This window comes from Bos indicus, chromosome 11 (assembly GCF_029378745.1).
Source record: "Bos indicus isolate NIAB-ARS_2022 breed Sahiwal x Tharparkar chromosome 11, NIAB-ARS_B.indTharparkar_mat_pri_1.0, whole genome shotgun sequence".
Taxonomy (NCBI): domain Eukaryota; kingdom Metazoa; phylum Chordata; class Mammalia; order Artiodactyla; family Bovidae; genus Bos; species Bos indicus.
In genome coordinates this window covers 79,176,028-79,198,157 of record NC_091770.1, presented here as the reverse complement: position 1 = coordinate 79,198,157, position 22,130 = coordinate 79,176,028, and the positions used below count along the sequence as shown (strand labels likewise).

Genomic DNA, 22,130 nt, shown 5'->3' with positions numbered 1-22,130 from the left:
ATACACATACATGGTGAAATAATTTCTACAATCAAGCTAATTGATGCATCCATCACCTAATATAGTTAACATTTTTGTCTAAGTTGAAATCTTGAGCCATGCATAGGCGTGGTTTATCTACATGAAACAATAAGAAATCCAATGAGTGAACCTATATATAACTAAAAATATTTTGCCTTTTACTAAAAGATTGATGACTGAATATATTGTATTAGCTTGCGTTTTTCAAAGATGGCCACAAAAATACCTCCCATCCTACATGATCTGTTGTCTCTTCTCCATAAAGAAGTGGAGCCTGTGTCTTCTCCTTTTGAACATGGGTGAACATTCAGAAAACTAAGATCATGGCATCCGGTCCCATCACTTCATGGCAAATAGATGGGGAAACAGTGGAAACAGTGAAAGACTTTATTTTGGGGGCTCCAAAATCACTGCAGATGGTGACTGCAACCATGAAACTAAAAGACGCTTGCTCCTTGGATGAAAACCTATGACCAACCTAGACAGCATATTAAAAAGCAGAGACATTATTTTACCAACAAAAGTCTGTTTAGTCAAAGCTATGGTTTTTCCAGTAGTCATGTATGAATGTGAGAGTTGGACTATAAAGAAAGTTGAGCACAGAAGAATTGATGCTTCTGAACTGTGGTGTTGCAGAAGACTTGAGAGTCCCTTGGACTGCATGGAGATCCAACCAGTCCATCCTAAAGGAAATCAGTCCTGAATAGTCATTGGAAGAATTGATGCTGAAACTGAAACTCCAATCTTTTGGCCACCTGATGTGAAGAACTAACTCATTGGAAAAGACCCTGATTCTGGGAAAGATTGAAGGTGGGAGGAGAAGGGGACAACACAGGATGAGATGGTTGGATGGCATCACCGACACTATGGACATGAGTTCAAGTAAGCTCCGGGAATTGGGATGGACACAGAAGTCTGGAGTGCTGCATCCATGGGGTCGCAAATAGCTGGACATGGCTAAGAGATGGAAATGAACTGAACTGGACCTTTGCAACTGCCTCATGGATGTCTACTGCAGGATTTTCATTGTGTAACTGAAGTACCACAGCAATTTTTTCCCATATATCATGCATGTGTGCTAAGTCATTTCAGTCATGTCCGACTCTTTGCAACCCTATGGACTGTAGCCCACCAGGCTCCTCTGTCCATGGGATTCTCCAGGCAAAAATACTGGAGTGGATTGCCATGCTCTCCTCCAGGGAATCTTCCCAACCCAGGGATCAAACCTACATCTCTTATATCTCCTGCATTGGCAGGTGGGTTCTTTACCACTAGTGCTGGGAAGCCTTTCTTCCCAGGTGCATCATGCATAAAGATTGTTAATTTCCTAGAAATAAAGTTTTCTTGAGAAAATATTCTGATTGATAGTAATTAATCATTTCTTGTAAGTTAAACGCACTTTTTCACCAATGTGTGTGTGTGTGTGTGTGTGTGTGTTTAGCCATACATAAACACTGAGGAAGATGGAGATGCAAAAACAAAACAAATGAGTGTGCTTCAGCCATATATTTTCAGGGAATTACAACCACAGAAAGGAAAGACTAGAAGCCACTGAAAGATTAAGACATAAATTTCCAAGCATCTATATGGTTTTGTTTGGCGCAGCTAAGAGTCTGACATTTAAAAAATAAATACAAAAGTGAAATAACACATTTTCTGGTGTTTGCCATTATGGTAAGCCCTACTTAAAGAGGAGAGGAAAGCAAGGCCATCATCAACATCTACAGTAAGTCTGCCAGAGAAAATACAGGACATCAGTTAATTGGGAATTCAGGTGTGACTGGAAAGGTAACTGCCTCCTCACCCCATGATGCTGCATGCTTATGGGGAAACTTGTACTAAAATATTTGTAGACAATCTGCTTCTGGGTCAGGCTTTTGTACCAAACAGAGCAGCTCCCTTGCCATGCTCTACTGAAAGTCAGCCCTGGACTCAGGAATTTGAGATAGACAAAAGATATTTAAAAAAAAATCATATTAAAAAGGGAATTTCAGATAAACAAGACATATTCTTAGTGTATTCAAAATATTATATAGGACATGATAAAAGTTATTTTTTGTTTATCTGAAATTCAAATCTAACTAGTCATTTTAAATGTTTTTATTTTTATTGAGTAGTAATACATATGCCATGAAATGCACCCAATTAAACTATATAATTTAAGGGCTTTTTAGAATAGTCACAGGGTTGTACAGTCATCACCATAACCCCTATTAAGACCCTGGTCATCCCTCCAAAAGGAAATGAGAACCTATTAGCACCCACTTGACGTCAGCATGCCTAGCCTAAGGCAAACACAAATGGACATTTTGCAACATTGTTCTATGCTTTGTCTCTGTACACTCACCAAGCTGGACATTTCATATAATTGAACCATATAATCCACGATGTATCCTGTATTTTTATTTTCCACATCTGACAGCCCTGGCCCAAAGCCAATAGTCTAGAGCAATGAAGAGTTATTTTAACCAAAGAGAATACAAAGGGAAAGCAAATTCACTACAGCAGACAGAGGAAAATTCACAGCACAGGAAAACCTGGAGGTGCTTCTCCTCACTACATGTGGTCCCTTATCATAAGCCCCAAAGCCAAGACCAGCCAGAGACTCTGGTTCAGGAGAAACATTCTTTCCTAAAGAAAACCCACAGCAACTCTGGGAGAGCCAGAGAATCAGACTGGCTGCTACTATTGTAGCCTAGAACAACATCCAGGCACATCACAGAATTTCTTGCAATGGGAATCTCATCATCTCTGTGTCCAGGTGCTGGGGGGCATCCCACAGACCCTTCACCAGGCATGCTGTTGCTAGGACCTCTGCCATCACTGCATCTGAAAGCCTTGTCTCTCCACTGTGCTCCTTTAGCCTCCTGGCCCAGGAAGAGATGCCACACAGAACTTCCTCTTCTCCAGCATGCAAAAGATGGGGCAAAAGCACAGATTTTTAAAAGAGGTCCATCTCTAATTCTTGCAGCCTGGGCAGTGAGTACAGTTGACAGGAACTGGGGTCACATTTCTGTGCCCCAGCTACATAAAGATCAGAAAAATTAGTTTCCAGCTCCTAACTTGGGGAGGCAGGACCCATAATGTGGGGGGAAAAGCCCAACTACAAGAGAGGATTTCCAAAGACTCAGGGCCACTGTAAATATAATATGGACCCACCGCCACAACCTCTTTTACCATCTCTTTGCTCTGTTTCACTTGGGAAGATGTAGAAATGGCTGCTGGCATCAGAAAGGTGAAGTTGGGTAAAAGAATGATGCCAGGCAACTCTGTAAAGCAGAGGATCCAGGACTTTGGAACTGAGAAAACATCCACTGTCCACGGATACTGGGATGTGTGTGACGTCTGTAGATCCTGGACAGTCTTATTTTTGGAATCTCCACTTCTGTACAACATATGTATTAAAATTCATCTGCATTTACCCATTAAATATAAATTATGCCCATACTTTTTTTGGGAAATTCCTTTATAATTTTGCTTTTAAAACTATTTTTGTTTCCAGTAGTTTATTACATTTTAAAATTATAATGATTAATTCACATGTACCATACAAGCTCAGGAATTCTTACAAAATAAGAAAATTGAACATATTATTTCTTTCAAGTATAATGGATTATTTTTACTAATATCAAATTTAACAGTGAAAATGTAGCCTCATGCAACATTTAGAGGCATCCGTTAACAAATCATCACTTTTGATCTTTCCATTTTCTATTTGTCCTTTGGGTTCAAATAATGATTTCATGCTTCAACTTTTTACAAGGAGCATTGAAAAGCTTAATGGCTAAAACAACACTGAGAGAATATTCTTATATAAAATTATCTGTGAGATTTGGGGCATAGTTTAACAAAACCCAAGTTGGGAGAGAAGAATCAACCACAAATCAAGGCTACAGATACTACTGACTGAGGCTTTTCTCAAATGCCTGACCCTCCTTTTCCCTCCCGTGGTCTTTAGGGTACAGAAAATCCCATCTGACCTGTAGCGTCAAGGGCAAAGACAACTCTCAGCCAAGATGGAAAGGGACTTGAAGGGAGTCTACTCACATTGCAATAAAACAAAAGGACAAAAGGGCCAGAAAGAGATTCCCACTTTAAGCACAGAAAACGTTGGAAAAGCTTGCAAATACACTGTAGAAACAGATGATAATAAGTTGATGTTAACAAATGAGAGACAAAAGGGATACCACATACAAAAAGAAGACAAAAGATCCAGTCAAAATGACTTCAGAGATAAGTTCAAATAACAGAGTAAGATGAAAAGAGAATTTTTAGAGTTAAAACAAACCAAGGACCAAAACATTGCTTAACATTAATTAATTCTATATCACAGAAAATATAATTAATCAGAAGAAGATTGTAACAGAGTTGACCACTTAAAACTGAATTATGGGCATATAGGAAAGATTAAAATAATCTTAATGAATATCGAGAGGGAAAAGATTAAGATACTAAAGCGGTTAGTAATGTGGTGGTACAGTCTAACCTAAAGATGACATGACTGGAGTCTCTGAAATGAAGAATCCTATAAATAAAACAATATGTATTGAGGTCCTAATACAGAAAAAAGTCAAGGGATTAAGGAAATACTGAGTTTATTGATTGAAAGTCACATTATCTGCAAAGAAAAACAGATACAGAACAATTGAATCTATGCCAAAGCCAACTGAGGTAATGGATTTCAAAGAAACTCTATAAACTAAAAACATGAGATAACAGAATTAAACAAATATATATGTGTATTTATAGTCTAATCATACATGTAAATAAAATATTAATCTTTTAAAGTTTTATAGATCAGGTCACAGAAACTCAATCCAAACATATATTGCATACAAGAGGAGCCTCCAAAACAGATTACAGAAATATTAAAAGTAAAAAGTAAAAAAAAACGCAGTATGGAAACACTATACCAAAGTTGTAGAGTTATTCTCCCATGTTTTCGTCTATACTTGTTTAGTTGCATTTTTTTACATTTAGGTTTATGGTTCATTTGGAAATACTCATATGTGCATGGTGAAAATGGATCTAGTGTTATGTTTTTATTTTCCAGCAATATGATATAAAAAGTTCATCTTTGCCCTGGTAGTCCAAGGAATAACCATTATAATATTCTAGATTATAATTTGTAGCATATGTAGTTCCATGTATTTATGAACTTTCTGTTCTTGCCATTGATTTTTAGGCACACCATTATCATACTGTTTTAATTTTCAAGGTTTTGTAATATATTTAGATATCTTCCTTGTCACTGCTTCCTAGTTATTTTGCATGTGTATTTTTCCAAAACAAATTCTGATATCAATTTGTCTAGTTCAATTGGGATTAAACTGATTTTATTTTAGAGGATTAACATCTTGATGGTATCAAAACATTCCAAGCAAAAACAAGCAACATCTTTGTACTTACTCAAGTCTACCTTTGTACCTTTCAGGAGCTATTACAGTTTTTTAAACACACAATTTGAACACTTCTTTCTAAATCTATTTCTAAAGATTTCATATTTTTGCTGTTATTATAAATAGATTTTCACCTGCATTATATCCTGTGGCTGGTTATTATTTGTACATGTGAAATTGACCGAATTCCTTAGATGACAATGCAGGGTGCTGAGATCCATCCTACACCACTCCCATTATATAACGAGCTGGTAATTATCATCATTGAGTCCATGTGGGGAAAGAGTCGATGGAGTTGGAGTTCCAGGTTAGGGCCCAGGATAGACATTTACTGGCTCTGCTGCTGCTGCTGCTGCTAAGTCACTTCAGTCTTGTCCGACTCTGTGCGACCCCATAGATGGCAGCCCACCAGGCTCCTCTGTCTGGGATTCTCCAGGCAAGAGTACTGGAGTGGGTTGCCATTTCCTTCTCCAATGCATGAAAGTGAAAAGTGAAAGTGAAGTCATGACGGACTCTTAGCGACCCCATGGACTGCAGTCTACCAGGCTCCTCAGTCCATGGAATTTTCCAGGCAAGAGTATTGGAGTGTGGTGCCATTGCCTTCTCCGTTTACTGGCTCAGTAGCCATTTATTTGTTCTGGTCACATCAATTTATGGGCTTCTCTGGTGGCTCAGATGGTAAAGAATCTGCCTGCAATGCGGGAGACCTGGGTTCAATCCCTGGGTTGGGAAGATCCCCTAAAGGAGAGCATGGCACCCCACTCGAGTATTCTTGCCTGAGAATCCACATGGACAGAGGAGCCTGATGGGCTATATAGTCCATGGGGTCACAAAGAATCGGACACGACTGAGCAACTAAGCACACATCAATCTGTATATTCCAGAAGAAGGCAGGGGTGGCGAAAGTTAAGTCATGGTCTTCGATTATACACGACATGACCTGCTTCTCAAAGTATATGAAGTCCAAGAGTATTTTTCTCAATGCATCAGTACTAAAATACCGTTAGCATAAACTTAGCCTGGACTTTTTTCCTATGGAATTCCTTGACCTTCTAATATCAGTGAAGTTTCCTGTATTGCTGGCATAACTAGCACAAATTTAGAGGCTTAGAGCCACAGACATTCATTCTTGTGTTCTATATACAGATTAGAAAGTTAAATATGGGTCTTGGGCTAACCTTCTAATCAAGACTCTTTATTTAGTTGCACCTGCAAAGTCCATTTACCATGTAAGGAAATATACTTGCAGGTGTGACGGGAATTAGAACATGGACATCTTTAGAGGCCATTATTCTATCATACTTTTCATTTGAATTTTTCCTGTAAATCCATGGTTGTTGGAATATCTAGGTGAAGTGTTTAGATGCCTACTGGGAAGCACAGATGAGCAAGAAAGAACCCAAACTTGAGTCTGATAGATCTAGATTTAAGCTCTGACTTGGAGCTTCCCTTGTAGCTCAGTTGGTGAAGAATCTGCCTGCAATGCAGAGGACCTGGGTTCAACTCCTGGGTTGGGAAGATCCCCTGGAGAAGGAAACGGCAACCCACTCTAGTACTCTTGCCTGGAGAATCCCCATGGACAGAGGAGCCTGGCAGGCTATATTCCATGGGGTCTCAAGAGTCGGACACAACTTAGTGACTAAATCACCACCACCACTGCCTGACTAGCCTGTGGAAGTAACCAATTTTTTAAGCCTCATTTTTGTCATCTACAAAATTAAATGCATGATAATAGTGTCTACTTCTAAAGGTTGCTGAAAGAACTAAAAGAATTGAAGATGTAAAATATTTAACTCAATGCCTAGCACATAGTAAACACTCAAAGTCAGCTAGCTGTGGTCTACAGACACTTCAGGAAAGAAAATGACTTAGTTTTTCTTTAAAAAAATTTTTATTAGGGTATAATTGCTTTATAATGTTATTTTCATTTTTGCTGTACAACAAAGTGAATCAGCTACATGTACACCTATATCCCCTCCTTCTTGGACTTCCCTCCCACACCAACCCCATCCCAAACATCTAGGTCATCCCAGAGCACTGAGCTGAGCTCCCTGTGCTATGTAGCAGGTTCCCACTAGTTATCTATCAGAAAATGACTTTTAATGGCACTGCATTGAGAGCCTGTTTAAATTATTTGAATATTTTTGGATTTCAAATAAGTAAACCAACTTTTCGATAACCCAAATTGATCCCTGGCTTGACCAGTCAACAAAGGGCATCCCATCCAAGAATTCGTTTATCATCACAGGCACACATGCATTCCCCTACCTCTCTGACCACAAGAGCGTCATAAATTTTTCCAGCAGGTTAGTAAGCTCTGCTGTCTTAAGGCAGCACATGAATAATCAAGCTGCAAGGCACTGACTTACTGACTCTGCTGTGCTCAGCATTCCAAGTGTTTGTTATGCACTCCTTTAACTATACAAAGAGTCATCTAATCATTATATCTAACCATATGCTAATCTGTTCTAGCCCTTGTCCACCTCCCAATAACTATTCTCTGGGGGCAGCATGCGATCGAATAGAGAGACTTGAGACTTTTCATGGTGTGGTTCCAGCTTTTGTTACTCTGTTTTGCAAGCTGAGCTTAGCAAGTCTGTCTGCCAATGTACCGGCTCCTACATCTGCAATTATAATTGAATCCACACAGTTAGATTTAATCATACAACCTCATATAATACATTGGTTGTCATAGATTTCTGTTACTTTAAGCATATTTAGTTTACAAGCTACTGTATTTCTAGCGACTATTTTTGGCAGAGGATTTTATTGGTATCTACTACAATGTATTCCTTCCAATTTGATTTGGTTGAAGTGTGTGCACATTTGCAAACCCAAGCAAAAGAGACAAGTTAGAATGGTTTTAACTTCATAGCATTAGACTCTTCCTGGTTTATTCAATAAGATACGTTGAAGGGATTAGCAATAACCTAATCCTTTCTTGACTTGAGGTGAAACAGACTTGTCCATTATCCAACTCTTGAAGATTTTCAGAATTAAAGGTCTTTGAACTCTATTAATACATATAATATAGTAGATAGAAGACCTATGTTATTCTGTGTGCCATCATAATTATTTTAAGTTCTTTTTAGATATACATTTTTGTCCTGATCAACATTTGCCCGGGAGATTTTATTTCATCAGAACTTAGTAATGGAGTAAAACTCAATTAAGCAAAACGTTATTGAAGGTCACTTCATGGTGACCATCCTCTAGTTTGCCTAAGTTCAGTTCAGTTCAGTTCAGTCTCTCAGTCGGTCATGTCCAACTCTTTGTGACCCCATGGACTGCAGCACACCAGGCCTCTCTGTCCATGACCAACTCCTGGAGTTTACTCAAACTCATGTCCATCCAGTTGGTGATGCCATCCAACCATGTCATCCTCTGTCATCCCCTTCTTCTCCCTCCTTCAATCTTTCCCAGCATCGGGGTCTTTTCAAATGAATCAGTTCTTCGCATCAGGTAGCCCAAGTATTGGAATTTCAGCTTCAGCATCAGTCCTTCCAGTGAATATTCAGGACTGATTTCCTTTAGGATGGACTTGTTGGATCTCCTTGCCATCCAAGGGACTATCAAGAGTCTTCTCCAACACCACAGCTTGCCTAAGGCTTCCCAATAAACCATTCTGATGTTTTTTCTCATTGAGTTGAGTTGGCATATAGTAAAGATGCTGGCTTGGTACAACGAACTCACTTGGTCAGAAGACAAAGATGTAGCAGCAGAGCTAACTCCTAGCCTCACTCATCATCCTGAGCCATTCCCCTCAGAGTATATTTCATCTCCCTTTTCATCTCCCATAAGCCATTCAGTTTAGTGGCTTGAACCTGCTTCCTGGATTAGCCTTCATTTCTGCAACCCACTCTCATTTGAGTCTGATGTCTGCTTTGCCCAGTAAGGGCTTTTCTCAACTGGAAGGGGAATTCTCAGCTCAGAGATGATACTATTTGCTCCTTCTCCCTCATGGGATTGTTTTACATACATCCAGTCAGCAAGTTTGAGACAGTGGCATTTATTTTGATGACCAAAAAAACCCAGCAAAACTCAGATAATATCTTGTGGAGGCTGCAAACCTGGTTGTATCTCCAGTGAGGATACATGAACTCTGGAGGGAGCCTTATGGGCAGTAGGAGACCAAAAGTGACCACAGAGCATCCCAAAGCTCAGTACAAACTGTGAATCTATTCTTTTATTTTTTTCTTGTTTTGTTCTACATCCTGTATCTTGACTTGGAGGCAGCCAAGATACTATATATCCCCTTAATCGGACTTCAAAACTGATTTAAGCTTTCCATATGACTCAGTAGAGGAAATATTTAAAGTATTCATGGTAAAGTCTTAATGCTAAAGATACTAGAAAAATAAAGGAAGGTTCTATTCATATCTGATTTCTATTGAAATCTAAAGTGTAAAAGTTACTATGGATACTATTTAGATAAAAAGAAAAATATAATAATCATGCCATATGCAAATACAGAATAGTGAAAGATGAAAATTGTCATTTAAATGCAACAGCAAATATAATTGAGATAAGGCTTCTGTAAGAAAAAGGAAGTTGCTGACTGTATTTAAAACTCACAAGCAACCATCTACTGCTTATGTGAGATATGATTAAAGACCTGGGACCTATAAAGGGTCCAGGCTAATGTGTGGTCAGAAATCAGTTATAACTACATGCTTGTAGATGATGTTCATCTAGTGGATGTGGAAGCGGACACGGTACATATAGTGATCCAGCTATTAACACAGTCAGAGAAGCTGATGGTTTTCTCTAGGAATGAATAAAATCCATTGCAAAATACTTACAGAGAGACAAGCATGCTAAGAACATGCTAGGTATCTGCCCTCTTATTGCCTCAAGGCAAGGAAGCTGGGGAGGACTCTGAGGAGTAAGCCTTCCTGAAGCTTGCTGTCAGGCCAGAGTGATGTCTGTTCACCAGCAACTACCATCCAAATCTATGCACTTCGCGTTAACATAGGTAACAAGAAGCAGAGACCTGCTGGTAACCAGTGGTTCAGATTCCCAGAATTTTCTGTGATGGAAAGAGTTGTTTGGTGATCTGAAGTATATTTATCAAACAAAGATACACAAGCAGCCTCTGACAGCATGATATACCCACCAGAATTTCCGTAAATTTTACTAAACAACACTTTAGAGATTTCACAGAAAACATCGTAAACCATATTACTAACTTCTGTAACACTGACCTGGTTGTCAGAAATACAGAATTGTTTTTCCACCAAGTAATAAATCACACAAAAAGTTATAAAACCTCACTGTTTAAAAAATTCATTTTGGCTTGACAAAACAATTAGCATTCTTTCTGAAGCTGAGATCAACATGTGAAAATATTGTCTGATTCTGTAAACCAAGATGACAGATTGAATACACTGTGCATACCTTACAAAATCCTAAAAGGGAGAGGGGACCCATCACATGGAGTTGCTCAGAGATTGTTTAGAATGGCCTGCCAGCTTCTATTGTAGTCATAGGTGGGGATTCCTTTTCAAAGGAATTAAAGGATGGTTTGCTGGCATGACTATCTTCTCCAATATTTTAATTGGAGACACTTTCTTATAGGTCTAGACATGTAACTGTGTCTTCATTGTCTACTAAACCCAGTTTTGCTTTAGTGCAGTTATGATATTGAAGAGGTGTCATTGAATCAATAAAAAGTGTCTAAAAATGAGAATAAGGAAAATGAAACCATTTGCACCAGTTAACAAAAACACTTTATCCAACTGCCAACCTCTCACTTAGCATTAAGCACTTGGACCACAAAGATTTTTGCCCATTGTTTCTTTTTCCGGCTTTCTTCCCCAGGATTTGCACAGGTTCTGTGACTTTTCAGCTGCATGTCTCCACAGGCCCTGGGTGAGCCATCATGAGGAATCTGGGGTATGGATACAAAGTGGACTGACTCTGTCCATCAGCTGAGCTAGACCCAATATGATGGTTTGTCATTTTCATGTGTTGAACTTACACAGAATTTCTGGCAGCTGAAGAAACCTTGGTACCTGTGCAACTGTAATATCCTAGCAATTTCATAATGAAATTCACATGGAATCTCCCAACCCAGCCAGATTTGTGTCAGCTTTCTTAACATGTTCCAGTTGCATGAAATACTAATTAACGGTACTCATTGCTAACTAATATAAATAGTCCCCACTTAGCCCATTATAGGTATGGGCTGTAAAACAAACAATTACGTGACAGATGATACATGTGAACATACAGAAATTCTGTAAGGACGTTTCTGGAGCACTGTAACCTCTTCAACCAGCAGATGGTCCACATTAGGGGCTAAAAGGGGTGCTGATTGCGAGGGTGACGCACCCTCCAGCTTGTGACTTTTCTTCTAAGAATAGAAAGCACCTCTGAAGGATTTACATTACAGATGGAGTTGAGGCAATGAAATCATCCATGGGAGTTGGTTTTTAACTGTTCCATGTGTTTGGGATTCTGTATCCTGATGCCAAGCAATAGTATCAGGCTACTTACAACACTATGATCTGAGGAGGAAGCGATCATGGGAAGAAATGGTGTATAATCGAGCAAGTCTCTCTTCAGAAGTAGATAATCTGTCCCTGTGCACCCAGGTTTAAAAGAGGTTTTGACACATGAGAAATTAAGTTTGAAATATACTCTTTTCCTCCAAGAGATAAATCAACTATTTGTCAAAATAATCAATTAATACAATCAGTGTTGAATGGTCATGAATTCAGTACTCCTGGCAATCAAATAAACACACAAATCAATTAAATTATTCCATGGCAAATCACTTCCTACTCTCTTATCTCTATCTTACAAATTACAGGTACTTCTTCTGAAATTCTGACCAAAGAAAGATTATGTGACAGCTGAGTCTATCAAACGAGAGACACTGAAATACATGTTTTAGTGGAACAGCAACTTTGAGGAAGAGATTGTAAACATTTTATTAAATTACAAATTCACGTACAGAGGGAAATGTACAAAGGGAAATGATATCTACATATTCAACCTCATTCATTATCATGAATTTCTATTCCTCATCTCTCTCGATTTGCCAGGTATTGTGTTAAAAGTTTTATAGGATTTATCTTGCTGCTAAGTCACTTCAGTCGTGTCTGACTCTGTTCGACTTCATAGATGGCAGCCCGTCAGGCTCCCCCGTCCCTGGGATTCTCCAGGCAAGAACACTGGAGTGGGTTGCCATTTCCTTCTCCAATGCATGAAAGTAAAAAGTGAAAGAAGCCGCTCAGTCGTGTCTGACTCTTAGCAACCCCATGGACTGCAGCCTACCAGCTCCTCCATCCATGGAATTTTCCAGGCAAGAGTACTGGATTGGGGTGCCATTGCCTTCTCTGGATTTACCTTAGTTTATTTATCTTAGTCGAAAAGCCTGTAAAGTAAATATTGTTATTATTATTATTATTCACATTTTAATGTCATTATTATAATTATGCTCAATGAAGTTTAAAAAAAAAAGTGCTTTCCATGAATAAAAATCTCAGCAGAGAAATAAGAAATCAAAGAACGAGAAAGGAAATTCTAGGGCTTCCCTGGTGGCTCAGTGGTGAAGAATCCACCTGCTAATGAAGGAGACATGGGTTCAATCCCTGATACAGTAAGATCCCACATGCCATGGAGCAACTAAGCCCGTGCACCACAACTATCGAGCCTGTGCTCTAGAGCCCAGAAGACACAACGACTGAAGCCAGAGGGCCCTAGAGTCTGTGCTCCACAAGAGAAGCCACTGCAAAGAGAGGCTCATGCACCGCAACTAGAGAGCAGCCCCTGCTCACCACAGCTAGAGAAAGGTCTGTGTGGCATTGAAGATCCAGCACAACCAAAACTAAAATTATTTTTTTTTAAAAAGAAGGAAATCCTAGGCCTAAAAGTAAAATTTCAGAATTAAAACAAAAAAATCACTAGATGGATTTAACAGCTGAAAGGCAAAGTGAAGAACAGAGTGGGGGGGAAAAAATTAAAGAATAGGGCCCTGGGGATCTCCTAGATAATGTCAATGTGACATACAAACTTGATGAAAGACAGAAATTTACAAAATCAAGATGCAAAATGAAACCAAGAGTCATAAACCCAAGAACGCCCATGTTGAACTACGTCAATGTTGAACCATCTGAATTGCTCAAAACTGCTGATTTTCACAAACCTCTTTCAGACCCAGACAAATCAACTGGATACAAAATTAGTGAGAACACAAAAAATGTAAACAATAAAATGAAAGATTTTATCTGATGGCTACATATAGAATCCTGCACATTAACAAATAAAGAATAGATATTACTTTTAGATAAACTCAAAATATTTATGCAGATATGCAGATGACACCACCCTTATGGCAGAAAGTGAAGAAGAACATAAGCCTCTTGATGAAAGTGAAAGAGGAGAGTGAAAAAATTGGCTTAAAACTCAACATTCAGAAAACTAAGATCATGGCATCCAGTCCCATCACTTCATGGCAAATAGATGGGGAAATAGTGGAAACAGTGGCTGACTATTTTGGGGGGCTCTAAAATCACGGCAGATGGTGACTGTAGCCATGAAATTAAAAGATGCTTACTCCTTGGAAGGAAAGTCATGACCAACCTAGACAGCATATTCAAAAGCAGAGACATTACTTTGCCAACAAAGGTCCATCTAGTCAAGGCCATGGTTTTTCCAGTAGTCATGTATGGAGGTGAGCGTTGGACTATAAAGAAAGCTGAGTGCTGAAGAATTGATGCTTTTGAACTGTGGTGTTGGAGAAGACTCTTGAGAGTCCCTTGGACTGCAAGGAGATCTAACCAATCCATTCTAAAGGAGAATCAGTCCTGGGTGTTCATTGGAAGGACTGATGTTGAAGCTGAAGCTCTAATACTTTGGCCACCTGGTGCAAAGAGCTGACTCATTTGAAAAGACCCTGATGCTGGGAAAGATTGAGGGCAGGAGGAGAAGGGGATGACAGAGGATGAGATGGTTGGATGGCATCACCGACTCAATAGGCATGAGTTTGAGTAGACTCTGGGAGTTGGTGATGGACAGGGAGGCCTGGCATGCTGCGGTTCATGGGGTCGCAAAGAGTTGGACACAACTGAACGACTGAAATGAACTGAAAATATTTATAAAGATTGACCACAGGTTATGCCAAAAGGACTCAAAATACATCAAAACATGAGATCATAAAGAATCGTATTCTCTATTCATCACTCTGTTGAATTTGAAACTGATATTTAAAAGCTAATCTTAAAACTTATATGCATTAAACTTAAAAAACACACTATTAAATAATTAATGGGTATAAGGGGAAAATGATGGTATAAATAATGAAATATTTAACCCTAAATAACTAAAATCACACTATATCAAAACTTGTGGGTTGCAGTAAAGTTTTACTTAGATGGAAATTTATACATTCAAATAAGTTATTAAATTAATAAAAATTATAGGTACTCAAAAAATAGAAAAGAACAGGAAACTCAAAGGAACTAGAAATAAAGGACTGTTAATAGAGAATTTAACAAATAGAAAGCAAATTCAATATAATAAAAATAATTTAAAAAAGAGAAAATGCTTTCACCTTTAAAAGACAAAGATGGCATGTGCCTAACAAAATGGAATGTCAAAAAAAAAAATGGAAGGGGAAATAAATAAGTGTTCTTAAAATAAATATTAAGAACAAAAAATAAAACATTTCTACAGAATCAGGGGAGAGGTAAGTAATCTTAGAAAATTTGTAGGAATAACTTCATAACATTAATTTGAAAATTTTGATGAAATTAGCAGCTTTCTGGGAAAAGATGAATGAAAGTAATTTACTAAAGACACAACAAACATTTTAAAACACTAATAACTATTAAATAAATTGAAAATGAACCAATAGTCAGAAATTTCTCTTCCAGAGAAATATCAAGGTGAAGCTATTTTGTGAAACTGTTAAATATTCAAGAAAAGGATAATTATTATATTATACAAATACTTTCAGAAAATAGAAAAGGAATATAGAAAAAGAAAAGATAGTTTCCCAAGACCTGTTTTGAGCCTAGCATAAACGGACATAAAAATCTGATAAGAACAGTATCAGAAAATTAAATTATAGACCAGTTTAGTTTATGAATCTGAGTGCAACAGTCCTGAATTAAATGTTAACAAGTGAAATGCAGAAATATGAAAAAAATAATACATTATACGCAATAGAGTTTTTCCCAGAAATGCAAGATGCTTCAGAATTAGAAAATCCACTGGCATAAATGATCCCATTAAGGTATTAAAGAAAAAAATTACATGACCATCTCAATAAATATAGACAAACCATTTGATAAAATTTTTCATTCATGTTAAGTAGAGAAAATGTTGGTCTGCCAGAATGCGAAATCAGATTTTTATCTTATCTCTGGATTAGGGCTGAGGTTTCAAAGTCATAGAAAAAAGTTATATTTTAAGTATCTTTACATCCTAAAGAAAGTTGCTCAATCAACCATTCATGAAGGACTTAGAAAGGGGACAGTCAAACTCCTAGTCTGTCAGCAATACCATCATCCATCCCAAGGTGATTTAAAGGAACATGAGCCTTTGGTCAAGAAGATCCCCTGGAGAAGGGAATGGCTACCCACTCCCGTATTCTTGTCTGGAAAATCCCATGGACAGAGGAGCCTGTGGGCTACAGTCCATGTTGTCTGTTAGCAACTTTTTAGGTTAACTACAATGCTACTACCTATTTTGGCTTTCTACTTCATCTGGAGTTAGTTTTGATAATTTAAACATATTTTCAAGATTTTTTTGCAAGGGGTTTTATATATGTGTGTGTGTGTGTGTGTGTGTGTGTGTGTGTGTGTATATAAATATAAAAATGGAGTTGTAGATCAGGTTTGGGTAGAGGAGAGACAGCTGACCCTTAAGTCAGAAGCACAGACCTCAGGCTCTGAGTTGGGAGCAGAGAGCAAGGGTACAATAGAAAATCTCTCTTTAACTTTCATCTGAATTTTTTTCTCCTGAAGTGAATTGACACTGTCATATGCTGCAGTCTAAGCACATTTTCTCTGTCTAGCCTAGGAAGATACAGGGAAACAGCAGCTCAAACCCCTTCTCTAAAAGGGCCCCCCTTCTGGTTACAATTTTCTTGTATAATGAAGAACAATGCACAAGAGTATCCCACAACTGAGAATGCGTACTGTGGGTACAGAGAGTCAGTGTCCCCACCAGGATGGATTCTTCACCATGTCTCTCCACTAATGCAGCGTATCAGCCACGTCAGACCACTCAGTCCTCTGGTTAGTTCTGGTACCCTCCGCTCGGTTTCAGGGAGCTCTAATGAATTTCCATCTCCACATACCTGTCACAGCAACCTCTGCCACCCCACGCCATCTCCAACTTACCATCAACGTCAGAAATGTATTTCAAATTCTTAGCTCTAGATCCCCAAAGAGAATTCTGTCTCTGCTCGTGGAGAAGAGCTTGGTAGCTGCTGCCAGGTTTAAATTATGGTAAAGTCCTGTGTTTGGGTGCATTCTTGGGTCATTGTCACTGTTAAGACAGTCAAGCAAACAGCTAAGAACCTGGGCTTCTTGGGAGGCTGATATCGTAAGATCAAGATCTAAATGCAGTGCTCTTTTTAAAAAACTCAATTCTGCTTCCTCTTTGCATTCCTTCTTTAAAGAATTTCACATGCTTGAATGCAGATGACCCTTGAGTGAAAGAAAAGAGAAAGAGGTGGTAGAGGTAGAAATAGAGATGAGAGAGATACAGGATAGAGAGAGGAGAAATTATATACATGAAAGTTTGTTTGCCTCTAAATGAGCAAAAAGTGTTTTACAATTTTTTTTTTTTTTTTTTTAGTGTTTAAATTTAAAAACAGAGGAGAGAAGGATACTTTTGAAGCCCACGGGAAAAGTTCCAAAGCAGAACCGCTAGGAAACAGCAGTTGTGAGAGGAAAGTTCAAGGGCCATCTGCATGTCACCAGTGCCCTCTGAAGGCCCTAGGAGGGGCTGGAGGGAGGTGGCATCCTGGGGCAGTTTATTTTATGGTGAGTCTAAAAATGTCAGAAAGAGGACCCTGGGGACCACATTTCATCACACAGCCTTCAGCAGCCCTGCAGTCTGCTGGCTTCTGGCCACCAGGAGGTGGAAGGCCAGTGAACAACTGTGGCTGCTCTGTCCCGTGCCTGGTGTTTTGGGTATTACAGTAACTTTATTTTTGGAAACAGCCCCAGAAGTGGAAGAGGCTTTGCCTGTGGGACCCTCATTTCCTCCTTCAGTACAAGTAGAAGTCAGACAGGAAGTTGATCACTGGCCATCCAAGTGGACATAGCCAAAATTGGATGGAGCCAAATATGAACTTTGAGAGGTTAGTGTGTAAAGGTAGACACAGGCAGCATCCCATTCCTGGGGGAGAAACTGGTTCCAGCCTCTCCTTGTTGACAGAAGGATGAGAAAAGCAACTGTCAAGAAATTTGTTGACTAGCTTAAAAAATCATCAACTTGCTCTTGCTTCCTCAACTGTCCATTAGGAGGCCTGGAGACTTAAAGGCCAGGACTAGCACTGCCAGAGAATTAAGTGGGATTACAGGGCATCTCAGGAGAAGGCAATGGCACCCCACTCCAGTACTCTTGCCTGGAAAATCCCATGGGTGGAGGAGCCTGGTAGGCTGCAGTCCATGGGGTCGCTAAGAGTCGGATACGACTGAGCGACTTCACTTTCATTTTCCCTTTCATGCATTGGAGAAGGAAATGGCAACCCACTCCAGTGTTCTTGCCTGGAGAATCCCAGGGACAGGGAAGCTTGATGGGCTGCCGTCTATGGGTCATACAGAGTCGGACACGACTGAAGCGACTTAGCAGCACAGGGCATCTCAGGCTTCCCTGGTGCCACAGACAGTAAATAATCTGCCTGCAATGCGAGACACCTGGGTTCAGTCCCTGGGTCAGGAAGATCCCCTGGAGACACCTGGGTTCAGTCCCTGGGTCAGGAAGATCCCCTGGAGAAGGGAATGGCTACCCACTCCAGTATTCTTGCCTGGAGAATTCCATGGACAGAGGAGCCTGGGAGGCTACAATTCATGATGTCGCCAAAGAGTTGGATGCAACTGAGCCACTAACACTTTCACATTTGTTTTCCTTTTGTGATGGAGAGTTCAATGGAGAATCCCCTATCAGACTCTAGAGCCTCATCTGAGACAGCAAGAGTAAAACATACAAGGTAATGAGAAGGTTGATCTGGGGTAGGAAGAGTCACTGAGATCTGTAACGCAGGACTAACAGAACTGACATGGAGACAGAAAATATTCTTAGAGATTGTCTGGATTAAAAAAAAAAAAAAAGGAGTTCAGAAAGGTGAGAAGATGACGGAGCTCACACAGGAAGTCAGTGGTACAGAGATGATAGCAAGGCAGGGCCTCTTATTATTGGTTTAGTGTCCCTCTAGTTTCATCACTCCATCTCTAAACAGTCCATCAGTGCTCACACCTTCAGACACACAGAAACCATACTCACAGAAAACTAGTCTATCTAATCACACTAGGAGCACAGCCTTGTCTAACTCAATGAAACTAAGCCATGCCCGTGGGGCAACCCAAGATGGGCGGGTCATGGTGAAGAGATCTGACAGAATGTGATCCACTGGAGAAGGGAATGGCAAACCACTTCAGTATTCTTGCCTTGAGAACCCCATGAACAGTATGAAAAGGCAAAATGATAGGATACTGAAAGAGGAACTCCCCAGGTCAGTAGGTGCCCAATATGCTCCTGGAGATCAGTGGAGAAATAATTCCAGAAAGAATGAAGGGATGGAGCCAAAGCAAAAACAACACCCAACTGTGGATGTGACTGGTGATAGAAGCAAGGTCTGATGCTGTAAAGAGCAATATTGCATAGGAACCTGGAATGTCAGGTCCATGAATCAAGGCAAATTGGAAGTGGTCAAACAAGAGATGGCAGGAGTGAATGTTGGCATTCTAGGAATCAGCAAACTGAAATGGACTGGAATGGGTGAATTTAATTCAGATGACCATTATATCTACTACTGCAGGCAGGAATCCCTCAGAAGAAATGGAGTAGCCATCATGGTCAACAAAAGAGTTCGAAATGCAGTACTTGGATGCAATTTCAAAAACAACAGAATGATCTCTGTTCATTTCCAAGGCAAACTATTCAATATCACAGTAATCCAAGTCTATGCCCCAACGAGTAACGCTGAAGAAGCTGAAGTTGAACGGTTCTATGAAGACCTACAAGACCTTTTAGAACTAACACCCAAAACAGATGTCCTTTTCATTATAGGGAACTGGAATGCAAAAGTAGGAAGTCAAGAAACACCTGGAGTAACAGGCAAATTTGGCCTTGGAATACGGAATGAAGCAGGGCAAAGACTAATAGAGTTTTGCCAAGAAAATGCACTGGTCATAGCAAACACCCTCTTCCAACCACACAAGAGAAGACTCTACATGTGGACATCACCAGATGGTCAACATCGAAATCAGATTGATTATATTCATTACAGCCAAAGATGGAGAAGCTCTATACAGTCAACAAAAACAAGACCAGGAGCTGACTGTGGCTCAGATCATGAACTCCTTATTACCAAATTCAGACTTAAATTGAAGAAAGTAGGGAAATCCACTAGACCATTCAGGTACAACCTAAATCAAATCCCTTATGATTATACAGTGGAAGTGAAAAATAGATTTAAGGGCCTAGATCTGATAGATAGAGTGCCTGATGAACTATGGAATGAGGTTTGTAACACTGTGCAGGAGACAGGGATCAAGACCATCCCCATGGAAAAGAAATGAAAAAAAGCAAAATGGCTGTTTGAGGAGGCCTTACAAATAGCTGTGAAAAGAAAAGAATTGAAAAGCAAAGGAGAAAAGGAAAGATATAAGCATCTGAATGCAGAGTTCCAAAGAATAGCAAGGAGAGATAAGAAAGCCTTCCTCAGCGATCAATGCAAAGAAATAGAGGACAACAACAGAATGGGAAAGACTAGGGATCTCTTCAAGAAAATTAGAGATACCAAGGGAACATTTCATGCAAAGATGGGCTCGATAAAGGATAGAAATGGTATGGACCTAACAGAAGCAGAAGGTATTAAGAAGAGGTGGCAAGAATACATAGAAGAACTGTACAAAAAAGATCTTCACATCCCAAATAATCATGATGGTGTGATCACTGACCTAGAGCCAAACATCCTGGAATGTGAAGTCAAGTGGGCCTTAAAAAGCATCACTACGAACAAAGCTAGTGGAGGTGATGGAATTCCAGTGGAGATATTTCAAATCCTGAAAGATGATGCTGTGAAAGTGCTGCACTCAATATGCCAGCACATTTGGAAAACTCAGCAGTGGCCACAGGACTGGAAAAGGTCCGTTTTCATTCCAATCCCAAAGAAAGGCAATACCAAAGAATGCTCAAATTACCGCACAATTGCACTCATCTCACATGCTAGTAAAGTAATGCTCAAAATTCTCCAAGCCAGGCTTCAGCAATATGTGAACTATGAATTTGAAGATGTTCAAGCTGGTTTTAGAAAAGGCAGAGGAACCAGAGATCAAATTGCCAACATCCGCTGGATCATGGAAAAAGCAAGAGAATTCCAGAAAAACATCTATTTCTGCTTTATTGACTATGCCAAAGCCTTTGACTGTGTGGATCACAATAAACTGTGGCAAATTCTGAAAGAGATGGGAATACCAGACCACCTGACCTGCCTCTTGAGAAATCTGTATGCAGGTCAGGAAGCAACAGTTAGAACTGGACATGGAACAACAGACTGGTTCCAAATAGGAAAAGGAGTACGTCAAGGCGGTATATTGTCACCCTGCTTATTTAACTTCTATGCAGAGTATATAATGAGAAATGCTGGACTGGAAGAAACACAAGCTGGAATCAATTGTGGAATGATATTGCCAGGAGAAATATCAATAACCTCAGATATGCAGATGACACCACCCTTATGGCAGAAAATAAAGAGGAATTAAAAAGCCTCTTGATGAAAGTGAAAGAGGAGAGTGAAAAATTTGGCTTAAAGCTCAACATTCAGAAAACTAAGATCATGGCATCCGGTCCCATCACTTCATGGCAAATAGATGGAGAAACAGTGGAAACAGTGTCAGACTTTATTTTTCTGGGCTCCAAAATCACTGCAGATGGTGACTGCAGCCATGAAATTAAAAGACGCTTACTCCTTGGAAGGAAAGTTATGACCAACCTAGATAGCATATTCAAAAGCAGAGACATTACTTTGCCAACAAAGGTCCGTCTAGTCGAGGCTATGGTTTTTCCTGTGGTCATGTATGGATGTGAGAGTTGGACTGTGAAGAAGGCTGAGTGCCGAAGAATTGATGCTTTTGAACTGTGGTGTTGGAGAAGACTCTTGAGAGTCCCTTGGACTGCAAGGAGATCCAACCAGTCCATTCTGAAGGAGATCAGCCCTGGGATTTCTTTGGAAGGACTCATGCTAAAGCTGAAACTCCAATACTTTGGCCACCTCATGCGAAGAGTTGACTCATTGGAAAAGACTCTGATGCTGGGAGGGATTGGGGGCAGGAGGAGAAGGGGACGACAGAGGATGAGATGGCTGGATGGCATCACTGACTCAATGGATGTGAGTCTGAGTGAACTCTTGGAGTTGGTGATGAACAGGGAGGCCTGGTGTGCTGCGATTCATGGGGTTGCAAAGAGTCGGACATGACTGAGCGACTGAACTTAACTGAACTGAACTGAATTCACACCTTTACT

General features: G+C 39.7%; 1 protein-coding gene across 1 annotated transcript in view; it reads right to left on the bottom strand.

Moving 5' to 3' along the window:
• Positions 1 to 22,130, bottom strand: part of OSR1 (odd-skipped related transcription factor 1) — a 163,999-nt gene that overhangs the window by 34,248 nt on the left and 107,621 nt on the right.